Source organism: Bos javanicus, chromosome 8, assembly GCF_032452875.1.
Source record: "Bos javanicus breed banteng chromosome 8, ARS-OSU_banteng_1.0, whole genome shotgun sequence".
Taxonomy (NCBI): Eukaryota; Metazoa; Chordata; class Mammalia; order Artiodactyla; family Bovidae; genus Bos; species Bos javanicus.
Window position 1 is genome coordinate 43,516,946 of NC_083875.1, and position 12,677 is coordinate 43,529,622.

Here is a 12,677-nt window from a genome sequence, read left to right on the forward strand (position 1 = left end):
TAGGCCTCTTCGTGTCTTGAAGGCAGCATACTCTATGTTCCTTCCACCCATGCCAAGAAGGCTGTCAGTTTTTAGAGAGACCAGAGTAGAAAAGGAACTTGCATGGCAGGTTCAGGATACAGTGTAAATACACTGAAAATGGTATGATATTAGAGGTATTACTTACAGGGAAAATATCATATGAAATTTATGGTAAGCCCTAAAAGAAGAATAACAGTATGGATGCCTGAGCTTCTGGAGCAAGGCTATGCCACTCCCATCGAAGAATTACATACTTTTTGAAAAACAACATTTGACATAGCTATTGGTATCTTATAGATACAGAGCATTTGCCTGTGGGACATCAAGTGACCACGCATCCAGAATGACCTATTATGAACTGGGTTCTGTCTGATTCACCAAGTCATAATATCAAGCAAGCCCGGCAGCAATATAATACAAGACTGAAAAAGTACATCTAGAATAAGTTACAAGCAGGGCCAAAGAAGAAAATCAAGCCAGCGGCACGGAACCCAGACTCTAATGTCATCTCCCGCTGTTGTGCCAGCAGTCCGCTCTCAGATCACACCCACAGGTGCACGGGATAGTGAAGAGAGGTTCCTATGATTTCCCTACCAAGAAGAAAAAAGCCTATGCCACATAGACAAATGAACTGGCTCATCCTGTGTGTCAAAATCGAAAATATACAGATACACTACAGCCTCACCTTGGGTTGGCCTTGAAAAACAGTTATGTGTGGAAGTATTCCTAACAAGAAGGGCTTTTGGAAATAAACCTGATCATCTACCCTTCTCTGACCTGAGAAGAACTCCAAGACTAGGTGTTTAGACCATTTTGTGCTTAAGTGTCTGGGTCACCAAACCAGGCAAGTGACGAGGATCAACAGAGGAGCTGGCTGAGGTGAGGAAAACATGAAATGGATAGTGAAAGAAGGAGAGGAAGAATGAGGAAAGATAAGTGGCCTAAGATCTGAATATATACAGACTCACAGAGACTGGTGAACAACTTGGGTGGCTGGTCATGGACTTGGAAGAAAAAGATTAGAAGATGACCAACAAGGTAATTTGCAGGGCAGGGAGTGGTGGCAGTAGAATACACATGTGCACAGGAGGGGATTCTTTGTGAAGAGTCTTAGTATCCCATAGAGAGTTTCTGAGACAAAAGAGAGTGTAAACACCGATTAGACAAAACGACTTGGCCAGCTGATGTCAGTCAGGCTCTGTTACTGGCCACTTTAGTTTTAGCATGATGGGCAGTTGAACAATGGCCACCATCACAGGGACAGAGACTGCTCATGTTCCAAAAGCACAGACTACCACTTAATAACGGTGTCCTAGAAACTGTTGACACTAAATATCTAGTCTATCAGAAACGGAGACCAGTGCTGAGATCCTGATATGATATCACTCAGTCAGGAAACCAGTTGGCCACTTGCTGGCAAGTTGACTGCATGAGACCTTTTCAGTCCAGAAAACGGCATTTCATTTGAATGAAATGGCATATTCATTCTGACAAAAATAGAAATATTTTTCAGGTATGAGTATGCCTTTCTTGCCCATGGAAATTTAGCAAAAGCACTCTCAAGAGCTTACAGAGTGTCTGATTCACCACCATAGAATTCTAGTTCTATCTTAGAATCAGACTGTGGGGCCCTATAAGGCAAAGACTGAGACAGTATAGTCTGTGAGATCCACTGGTCATAGAACATATCTCACCATCCAGACATACCTGCCAAGAAAGTGTATTAGAATGGCTTGTGGAAGTCATGGCTAAACTACCAACTCAGAAGCAATATTATAAGGAAGGTGTGCCAACCTCTAGGGCACAGTACAAACCTTGAACCAAAGATCTGCCTAAGTGGCTCTGTCTCCAATAATCAGAACATGCGGGCCTGAGAACCAAGGTACAGAAGCAGGAGTGGTCTAGTCACTGTGGCCCAATTAGGAAATGTATGCTTTCCATTCTCACAACTTTAATCTCTGTGGGTTTAGTGGTCCTGGTCACCCAAGAAGGAGCCTTTTAGTCAAGAGACCCAGCTTTATCTGTTATTTTGTAGATTCCTGCGTCTAAAGACCTGTGGATAAGAAGAGATGCCATCTTTGCAGAGGTAACTGATCCTCATCAGAGAGCTACTTTGGCACAATGAAGGCAGACAAGACTATGTTTGGCATCCAGGTGCATATTTGAATGTCTCTCGAAATGCCATTACCTAATGATGAATGTAAAAAGACAAATAAACCAAGTCTGATCTAAAAAGGGTACCAGGATCAGGTTTCCAAACCCATCAAGCTCAACCCATCTGGATCACCATACCAGGTCAGCAATCAAGACAAGCAGAAGTACTTGCAGAGGTGAGGGGAATCTCAGATGGATAACAGGAGAAGGGTGGGGGGAAATATCTGTTATGGTTCTGAGACCAGTAGCAGCAGCAGGGACTATAGTTCATCCCATTTATATTCCCCATTTGAGTTTTCCCCAGGAAAAAAAATGCTCACTGGAATCTTGGAAGATCTTAATTCCTGAATATGAAGTGAATCTGGGGTGGAAACTGTTGTGCCAACAAGATTCTGTCTTTAAGGAAAGAATTTTCATATAGGCAAAACATTATTTGACATAAATCATACCAATGCTTTATTAAGTCAGTCTCCCAAGGCAACAGAAATAAAAATAAGCAAATGGGACATAGGCAAACTTACAAGCTTTTGCACAGCAAAGGAAACCATAAAGAAAACAAAAGGACAAGCTACAGAATGGGAGAAAATATTTGCAAATGATGCAACAGATGAAGGCTTAATCTTCAAAATATACAAACAGCTCATAGAACTCAACAACAGCAACAAACGCAGTCAAAAATTAGGCAGAAGACTGAAACAGACATCCCTCCAAAAGAGACACAGATGGCACATGAAAAGATGTTTAACATCGCTAATGATTAGAGAAACGCAAAGTGAAACGACAGCAAGGTACCACCTCATACCAGCCAGAATGACTATCATTAAAAAGTCTATAAATAACAAATGATGGAGAGGATGTGGAGAAAAAGAAAATTTCTACAGTGTTGGTGGAAACATAAGTTGGAGCAGTCACTGTGGAAAACAGTATGAAGTTTCCTCAGAAAACTAAAAATAGGACTACAAGACGATCCAGCAACCCCACTCCTGGGAATACATTTGGACTCTGGACAAAACTATAATTTGAAAGGATACAAGCACTCCCATGTTTATAGCAGCATTATTCACAATAGCCAAGACATGGAAACAACCTAAATGTCTATTGACAGATGAAGGGATAAAGAAGATAGTTGTAGGAGGTTCAAGAGAGAGAGAACATAAATATACCTATGGTTGATTCATGTTGATGTATTGCAGAAACCAACACAATATTGTAAAGCAATTATCCTTCAATTAGAAATAAATAAACTTAAAAAAAGAAGATTGTTGTACATATATATAATGGAATATTAATCAGCCATAAAAAAGAATATCATTTGCAGCAACATAAATGCAACTAGAAATTCTTATACTGAGTGAAGTCAGAAAGAGAAAGACAAATGCCACATGGTATCACTTATCTGTGGAATCTAAATTACAACACGGATTAACCTACTTATGAAACAGAAACAGAATCATGAACATATAGAACAGACTGGTATTTGCCAAGGGGAAGAAGGCTGGGGGAGGGATGGAATGGGAGGCTGGGGTTAGCAGATGTAAGCTATTACATACAGAATAGATAAACAACAAGGTCCTACTGTATAGCAGAGAGAATTGTATTCAGTATCCTATGATTAAACCATCATGGAAAAGAATACTGAAAAAAAAAAAAAAAGGAAAGAACTTTCACCCTAGCTACCAGGAACGCTCTCAGCAGAGCCTTCACTTGTCATGTCTCAGTTGCAGAGAGTCACCGAGCCCAGGGTCTTACTACTTCTTGAGGCAATTGACATTTAATGACTAACTGATGGTGGCTATAAAGCACAGAGAAGGCAATGGCACCCCACTCCAGTACTCTTGCCTGGAGAATCCCATGGATGGAGGAGCCTGGTGGGCTGCAGTCCATGGGGTTGCTAAGAGTTGCACACGACTGAGCGACTTCACTTTTACTCTTCATTTTCATGCATTGGAGAAGGAAATGGCAACCCACTCCAGTGTTCTTGCCTGGGGAATCCCAGGGATGGAGGAGCCTGGTGGCTGCCATCTATGGGGTCGCACGGAGTCGGACACGACTGAAGCAACTTAGCAGCAGCAGCATAAAGCACAGAGAAGGAAATGGCAACCTACTCCAGTATTCTTGCCTAGAAAATCCAATGGACAGAGGAGTCTGGAGCAAAGTCAGACACGACTGAACACACACACAAAAACCCTGGCTATTTCAGACAACATGAGACCCTGCTGAAAGGCCAAATTAGCTCTAGGTTTTTTCATGGGTGTGACTGAGGCTGTTAGAGGGCCTGATAAGCTACTGGTTTTCTTCCCCTGTCCAACACTACTTCCTCCTCCCCTCTTCCAGGGGTATGATCTCAGGGCACTCTCTGATAAATACCCTGCAGGCTCAAATCTATCTCAGAGTCTGGTTTCTAGAGAATCCAACTGGTTCTTCAAAGTGCTTTCATATACATTATCTTCTTTGTTCCTCACAGTAACCCTATGAGACAGACAAGGAAGGTTTTATTTTACAGGTAAAGAAGAGGCCCAAAGAGGTTAAGCGGCTTTTCCAAAGTGTAACAGCTTATCAATGACAGACACATCCGTGGCACCCTGGACAGTCGCCTCTCTCCTTTTCCTAGGCACCACAAGCCTTTGCCTTGAGGAGGGGATCCAGGCTGGGCTGGGATGTCATTCTGCTGTGACAATAACATTCCTGGATCTTGAGACTCATTCTGTCAAAGGTGCTCTGGGAAACGTCATTACAACACCATCAAGGCAATTTATAACCAGTAGAGAGGAATGGTTTAATGATGTTGTTATGATATATTGGGCCAGTAAAGGCTTATTAAAAAGTAGACCATGCTAATAAAATGCAAAGGTTGTCACTTACAATGAAAAACCTGGTGATTTAGAAGTAGCACCCAACTTCTGGATCATCTTTTAGACAACGGATAAATCAAAATAAGCAAGGTGTCATGTGCTAGGAACTGCACTGCTAACTCTGATCTCAGCACAGGATATATCCTATCGTGGGGGTTGAATGGCTTGTGAATATCTAGGGTCTTTATCTGAATGACTTGGTATCTTGAAGCAGTGCTCTGTGTGGAATGGTTCTTTCTCAGCAAATCCCTAGAGGCAACATCCAGCCCTCATCCTGTGGTTCAGAGGTGGTATGGGTGAAGAAACACAGCGTGATCAAAGGGACGCATTTGAAGCACTGGATTTGGGAGGTTTGGATTCTAAACTGAGCTTAATTCCTTGTATGACTTTATACACATCAAAGTCTCTTTATGGGGCTCAGGGCTCCTGATATCAATGAAAGAAGAGACCAAGATGATCATCAAGTCCATCCAGTATTATGACTCTGTGTTGCTTATCCACACCTTCTTCAGTGTTCCCTCTGGCCTCAGCTGCACTGTAGCTTGGGGAGAGAATCAGCAATTGTTTCCAGAGTTAGAGCAATAAATCTGCCACCCAAAGTGATTGTGGTAGAACTTAAGAACCTTCCACTTTCTTCATGTTATAGAGATAACAAAGAGAGTCTAGAACTGGGACTGTGATTGTCAGGGATAATGGTTCAGGGAGGTGGGATGGTAGAGTGGCTCATGTCACTGGGCTTGCAAATTCATGCAAGCCCAACTTGACCTTAGGCAAGTTCAGTACAATGTATGGGACTGGTATACCCAACTGTATAATGGCAATCAAAAAGACTGGGCTCGATAAAGGACAGAAATGGTATGGACCTAACAGAAGCAGAAGATATTAAGAAGAGATGGCAAGAATACACAGAAGAACTGTACAAAAAGATCTTCACAACCCAGATGATCACGATGGTGTGATCACTGACCTAGAGCCAGATATCCTGGAATGTGAAGTCAAGTGGGCCTTAGAAAGCATCGCTATGAACAAAGCTAGTGGAGGTGATGGAATTCCAGTTGAGCTATTCCAAATCCTGAAAGATGATGCTGTGAAAGTGCTGCACTCAATATGCCAGCAAATTTGGAAAACTCAGCAGTGGCCACAGGACTGGAAAAGGTCAGTTTTCATTCCAATTCCAAAGAAAGGCAATGCCAAAGAATGCTCAAACTACCGCACAATTGCACTCATCTCACACGCTAGTAAAGTAATGCTCAAAATTATCCAAGCCAGGCTTCAGCAATATGTGAACCGTGAACTTCCTGATGTTCAAGCTGGTTTTAGAAAAGGCAGAGGAACCAGAGATCAAATTGCCAACATCTGCTGGATCATGGAAAAAGCAAGAGAGTTCCAGAAAAGCATCCATTTCTGTTTTATTGACTATGCCAAAGCCTTTGACTGTGTGGATCACATTAAACTGTGGAAAATTCTGAAAGAGATGGGCATACCAGACCACCTGATCTGCCTCTTGAGAAATCTGAATGCAGGTCAGGAAGCAACAGTTAGAACTGGACATGGAACAACAGACTGGTTCCAAATAGGAAAAGGAGTTCGTCAAGGCTGTATATTGTCACCCTGTTTATTTAACTTCTATGCAGAGTACATCATGAGAAACGCTGGACTGGAAGAAACACAAGCTGGAATCAAGATTGCCAGGAGAAATATCAATAACCTCAGATATGCAGATGACACCACCCTTATGGCAGAAAGTGAAGAGGAACTCAAAAGCCTCTTGATGAAAGTGAAAGTGGAGAGTGAAAAAGTTGGCTTCAAGCTCAACATTCAGAAAACGAAGATCATGGCATCCAGTCCCATCACTTCATGGGAAATAGATGGGGAAACAGTGGAAACAGTGTCAGACTTTATTTTTCTGGGCTCCAAAATCACTACAGATGGTGACTGCAGCCATGAAATTAAAAGATGCTTACTCCTTGGAAGGAAAGTTTTGACCAACCTAGATGGCATATTCAAAAGCAAAGACATTACTTTGCCAACAAAGGTTCGTCTAGTCAAGGCTATGGTTTTTCCAGTGGTCATGTATGGATGTGAGAGTTGGACTGTGAAGAAGGCTGAGCGCTGAAGAATTGATGCTTTTGAACTGTGGTGTTGGAAAAGACTCTTGAGAGTCCCTGGGACTGCAAGGAGATCCAACCAGTCCATTTTGAAGGAGATCAGCCCTGGGATTTCTTTGGAAGGAATGATGCTAAAGCTGAAACTCCAGTACTTTGGCTACCTCATGCGAAGAGTTGACTCATTGGAAAAGACTCTGATGCTGGGAGGGATTGGGGGCAAGAGGAGAAGGGGATGACAGAGTATGAGATAGCTGGATGGCATCACTGACTCGATGGATGAACTCCTGGAGTTGGTGATGTACAGGGAGGTCTGGTGTGCTGCGATTCATGGGGTCGCAAAGAGTTGGACACGACTGAGCAACTGATCTGATCTGATCTGATCTTAGTAAAGGCATTTACATGAAAGACCAGCTATATAATACACACTCCATGGATATTATTTCTGTCCCTTTCTTTTTCCAGCTCTTTCAAAACTTTCAACAGAGTGGTCTGAAACAAGATGAAAACTTCTATTTCCAAGTTTCTGAAGAAGAATACAGCAAATAGGAACCCCAGAGCAGGCATTTATCATCCCTGTGAGGATAATTTAAGTAAGTGGCAATGGTACCCCCTGGTTAAGGGAGAAATTATTATTGAGAATCTAAGCAAGAACAGCCTCAAGGTTAAGGGAGTAGTTGACTGCTAGTTAGTGTGAATTCAGGCCATAAGTAGATACCATGAGCTACCAACTCCTTTGCCCTCTTTAACAATGTCCTGAAGCTGTATTTTCCTTTCTTTACTAAAAGCAGAGGTATCTGATATTCTTGTAAGGGACAACCATTTTATTTATTTATTTATATTTCTGCAATTCTAAGATCTGTTGGCAGCAGGTCATGAACATAAAGAAAGGACCGAGTGTGAGCTGATTAGGAAAGGAGGGGGGCCCTACGCAGTAAAGGTTTTTCTCCTTCCAAACCATAGTCACAAGGCACGTGATGGATGGGCAGGGTGGTCCCATTTAAGTGGGCATGGAAACAACCACTCTTTCTCTTGTTATCTTTTTCCATCATGAGCAGTAATTTTTAACATTATGTTTAGGCCCAAAGACAGCATCAAAATGTAAAGGTTCAGAAGAGGAATATCTGCTGACAGATGCAGAAACCTGCCTATGGTGGCAATGGATTACAGCATTCTTCCCTAGCAACGACATGAATCTATGAGCCTGCATCCCAGCTCCAGCCACAAATGGAGACACATGCTAACAGCATGCCCTTAAAGCAGCCTGGCAGGAGAACTCTCCCAGGTAAGATTCTAAAGTTTCCAGACAGATCAAAGACTGCTTAGGGAATCTTAGTTCAATGCTTAGCTCCCTGTTAAAACAGAGATGTTCTTGAAAGAGTTGACACCAAAAAAGATTCTTGGGAATTTTACAGCCTGATGTGAAGGCAGGACTCGAGAGCAGATTTTTGAAAGGAGGGAGAGGAGAATTTGAAGTCTCATGCCTTGAGAAGTAAAAACTTTTTAAGAGAGAGGAAAAAATGGTTGAGGCAAACCCTGTCCGTGTCAGCATTTTGCTTAGGCCAGCAAAGCAGATGGACTCTTTCCTTAGTCACCCCCATTGAAGCCATTCTTATTGCAGTGACTACTGCCTGGCTTCCCTGTGGAATAGAGGGAAGAGAGGGGGCTTCAGGTGCAGTGAGGTATAACTTTCAAAGGTAACACAGGTACACACTACACTACATAGATAACTAGGCCTTCCCTGGTGGTCCATTGGTTAAGAATCTGCTGCCAATGCAGGGGATGCCAGTTCGATCCCTGATCCAGGAAGATTCCACATGCAACTGAGCCCATGCACCACCACTACTTAACCTGCACACCCTAGAGCCCATGCTCTGCAACAAGAGAAGACACTGCAGTGAGAAGCCCGTGCACCGCAACTAGACAATAGCCCCTGCTGGTTGCAACTAGAGAAAGCCCACACGCAGCAACAAAGACCAGTTCAGCCAAAACAAATTTTTTCAAAAATAGATTACTACTAAGGACCTAGAGAGCACACGTAACTCTACTCAATACTCTGTAATGGTCTATATGGGAAAATAATCTTAAAAAAGTGGATATATGTATATGTATAACAGATTCACTTTGCTGTATGTCTGAAAGTAACACTACACTGTAAATCAACTCTAATTTAAAACAAAAAAAAAAAACATAACACAGTCAGTGCACTGGGAAATCAGAGTTAAGACCTAGGTCTGTTACCTGCTTCTTCATCTGTGAAAATAACATCTCCTTCCACTTGCTGTCACAAGAATTAAATGAGGCAACATAAACAAAATGGCATCCAGGCTGAAACACTGCAAAACTCTACACAGAATACAATGTAAATGCAAGTGTTAACTTATTTGCCCAGGAGGATTCTCTTGGTGTTTTGCACATAGTAGGTGCTCAATAAATGTTAATATTTAGTTCTTTTTTTTTTTAGGAAGATTTGGTTCCTCTCTTTGGTCAGAATTTGAAAGAGCAATTTTTCTTCTAATCATGATAGAATCAAACGTGTTAAACTTATTTTTTTTGAAGAAATTTTTTATGAGTTTAGTATGATCTTACTCCTCTCCTACTGGTTAAACTATGTGAAGTCCATTTTATCTTCTGCTGTCTGCATTCTGACAACATGTTTGATATTCTTTAATTAATTAGTTCCCTTCCAGCCTCTGCATGCTGGGACCGGCTGGCTAACTTTGGCACGTCTTCCAAGTCGGTGACCCTTGGGTGCTGCATGTCTGTTCTGTGACTGGTGTAACCTGTCAGCACCTCCCTTTCAGGAGCTTTTTTTTTTCCTTTCTTTTCACCTTTTGCGTCTGTTTTCTTCTTCCAAGACAGAATCTGGCAGAACTTCATTCTTTTGCGATGGAATTCCAAAGAGCATACTAACTACCCAATTGCTTTTCTGATGATTAAAAGAATAAAAGAAGGTTTAATCCCACATTGAAAGCCAAGCTATATAATGACTGTTGACACTGGAACAGCAAACACTGGTAAAGCTATTAAGAGAATAGCAATTGTGAGTAATATTTTATTTTTGCCTAAGGGAGTCTTTAAAGGCTATTAAGAGAGGGTGTATCTATGAGAATATATCAGAAGATATCAGGTTTAAGAAAAAATGCTATTTATAGAAGCCATCCTGCCATGCATATGGCCACCTTTCCTGAGTTGTTCTCATAGCCCAGCTGCCATGTTGGGGCAGCATGAACACAGTGGGTGATGCAAGAGGACAATCAGGAGTTCTTTCACTCAGCTCCTTTTTCATGAACTCCTCATTCAAGATTAATACAGAATTAACCTTCTCTGTGATGTTTTATTCCTCATAGGAATCCCACAGTTCTTTGTAAATATATGTTTTGATTTTTCAAATGCAAAATCCTTTTCAGTATTTGTTAAGAAGTTGGTGTCTCCCACAGTACTGTGAGTACTCAGAACCACACGTCTTACAGATTACCTGTAGTCCTGATACTTAGTAGACTCTGACATATGGCAAATACTTAATAAATGCTAAATGAATTAAAGGTTAATTGAATCCTGAAGAGACATTCTGTTCCCTTGGTGATACGTCGTGGACACAGAGGAAGTATCATATTGCAGTCAGTCATCACTAGGAGCATCCTGCGGAAGCTCAGCTGTCCCCCAAAAGCCCGCAGGAGAAGAACTGTGGAAGTTCTCCAAGGTTGAGGTGTAGTGAATCTCCTGCAGTGTGGTCACTGACATGGACCCTTCACCAAATATTAATAGGCTTAGATCTTCTAATAGGTAGCAAGATCATTTTAAAGCTAGAAGAGACTGTCAAGCCTTTATTCCCTTTAGATAGGTAAGGAAACTGAACCCTAGGAGAGTAGAGTATCACGTTCAGTTTTACATTGCTGTGTGATGGAAGATCTGAGAATAGAATTCATGTATCCTGAACAGAAGAATGCTTTCTTTATTGTGGTAAAATATATATAACACAAGATTTACCATTTTACCCATATTAAGTGCTCAGTTCAGTGGCATTAAGTATATTTACATTGTAGTGAAACAATCACCACGCATCTGCATTTTTTTTCATCCCAAATTGAAGTTAAAATATAACTTCCCATTCCCCTATCCCTCTAGCCTCTGGAAATCAGAAGTTTACTTTCTCTATGAATTTGACTGCTATATAAGGTAGAGATATCTGATATAAATGAAATCATACAATATATATCTGTTTGTGTCTGGCTTATTTAGCAATTGTCTTCAAGATTCATCTATGTTGTAGCATGTATCAGAATTTTCTTCCTTTTTAAGGCTGAATAATGTTGCATTTATGTGAAAATACTGCATTTTTGTTTATCTGTTCATCTATGGGCATTTGGGTTGCTTCCACATTTTGGCTACTGTGGATGGTATTGTTATGAACACTGGTGTACAATATCTGTTCAAATAACCACTTACAATATTTTGGGTATTTATCTACAAAGGGGAATGTATAGAGAAGAGTGGTTTCTTTATTATACCATGGTATCTTCAACCCTACTTATATTAATATTTGATTTAGCCACCTTTTATTCTAAACCTTTAGTAGAAAGATGATTAGATTTGGTAATGGGTTGCAGTTCAGTTATGCTCTTAAATCATTTGGAGTATCTGCTGTGTGTCACGCTCTGTGCTAGGTGCACAGAGATAGTGAGACACAGTACCAGACTAGGGGATAAGCACAACACGTGAGACACAGGCCATATAGGATACATCAAGTAGAAGGGAGGATGAGAGAAGGCAGTGACTGATTACACTGAGGTGTGTACAGGGCATTTAGGGAACTTGGGCAATAAAGGCTTCACAGTCAAAGAGATGACACTTAAGTAGGGTTTTTGAAGGACAAAAAGAAAATTTAAATTAAAAAATCAACAGTAAAATTACAATTGAGAAACTGCCTACTCAAAAATAAATAAGAGTGTGAAAAGCCATAGTGTATAGTCTAATATGACTGAAGCATAAAAAGTGAGAAAAGAAAAAGCAGAAAATGAGTCTAGAATGCTAGACAGAGACCCATCATGAAGGGCTTTGAACACTGTGGTGAGGAACTTCAATCCTACATTTTACTTTTAGGCAAGAGGAGTTACTGAAGGGTTTTAAGAAAGAGCATGACAATGATGAGAATGGTGCTTTCGGTAAATCATCTGGTCTACATGTAGGCTGATCTGAGAATATGAAGGGGTCCAGTTAGGAGTAAGGGCTGTCACTCTGTAACAACCCAAGCAAGAGAGAAAGAATGTCTAACCAGAGATGAGAGCAAACCTTCAGATTTAGGATTTGGTTTTTGGGTCAAGAGGGAAGTTGGAAGGAAAGGTGGTTAAGGATGACTCCAAGATTACTGACCTGTTAACTGAGCTGTTGGTAGAGATGTTCGATGAAGTGAGAGACTCAGGATGCTCAGACTTGTGAGTGAGCATAATCAGTTCAGTTTGGGGAAGGTTGACTAGGAGGTACCCTCGAAGTAGAGAAATTGAAAGTTAAAAATACAAAAACTGAGCTCAAAGTGGTCTATTTG

General features: G+C 41.2%; 1 long non-coding RNA gene across 1 annotated transcript; it reads left to right on the top strand.

Moving 5' to 3' along the window:
• Window positions 1-1,497: 1,497 nt before the first annotated feature.
• On the top strand, window positions 1,498-10,388 carry LOC133252653 (uncharacterized). Its single transcript, XR_009738037.1, has 5 exons — window positions 1,498-1,903; window positions 2,057-2,351; window positions 7,598-7,725; window positions 8,213-8,417; window positions 9,812-10,388. It is a non-coding gene; the product is annotated as an uncharacterized LOC133252653 (long non-coding RNA).
• The last annotated feature ends 2,289 nt before the right edge of the window (window positions 10,389-12,677 follow it).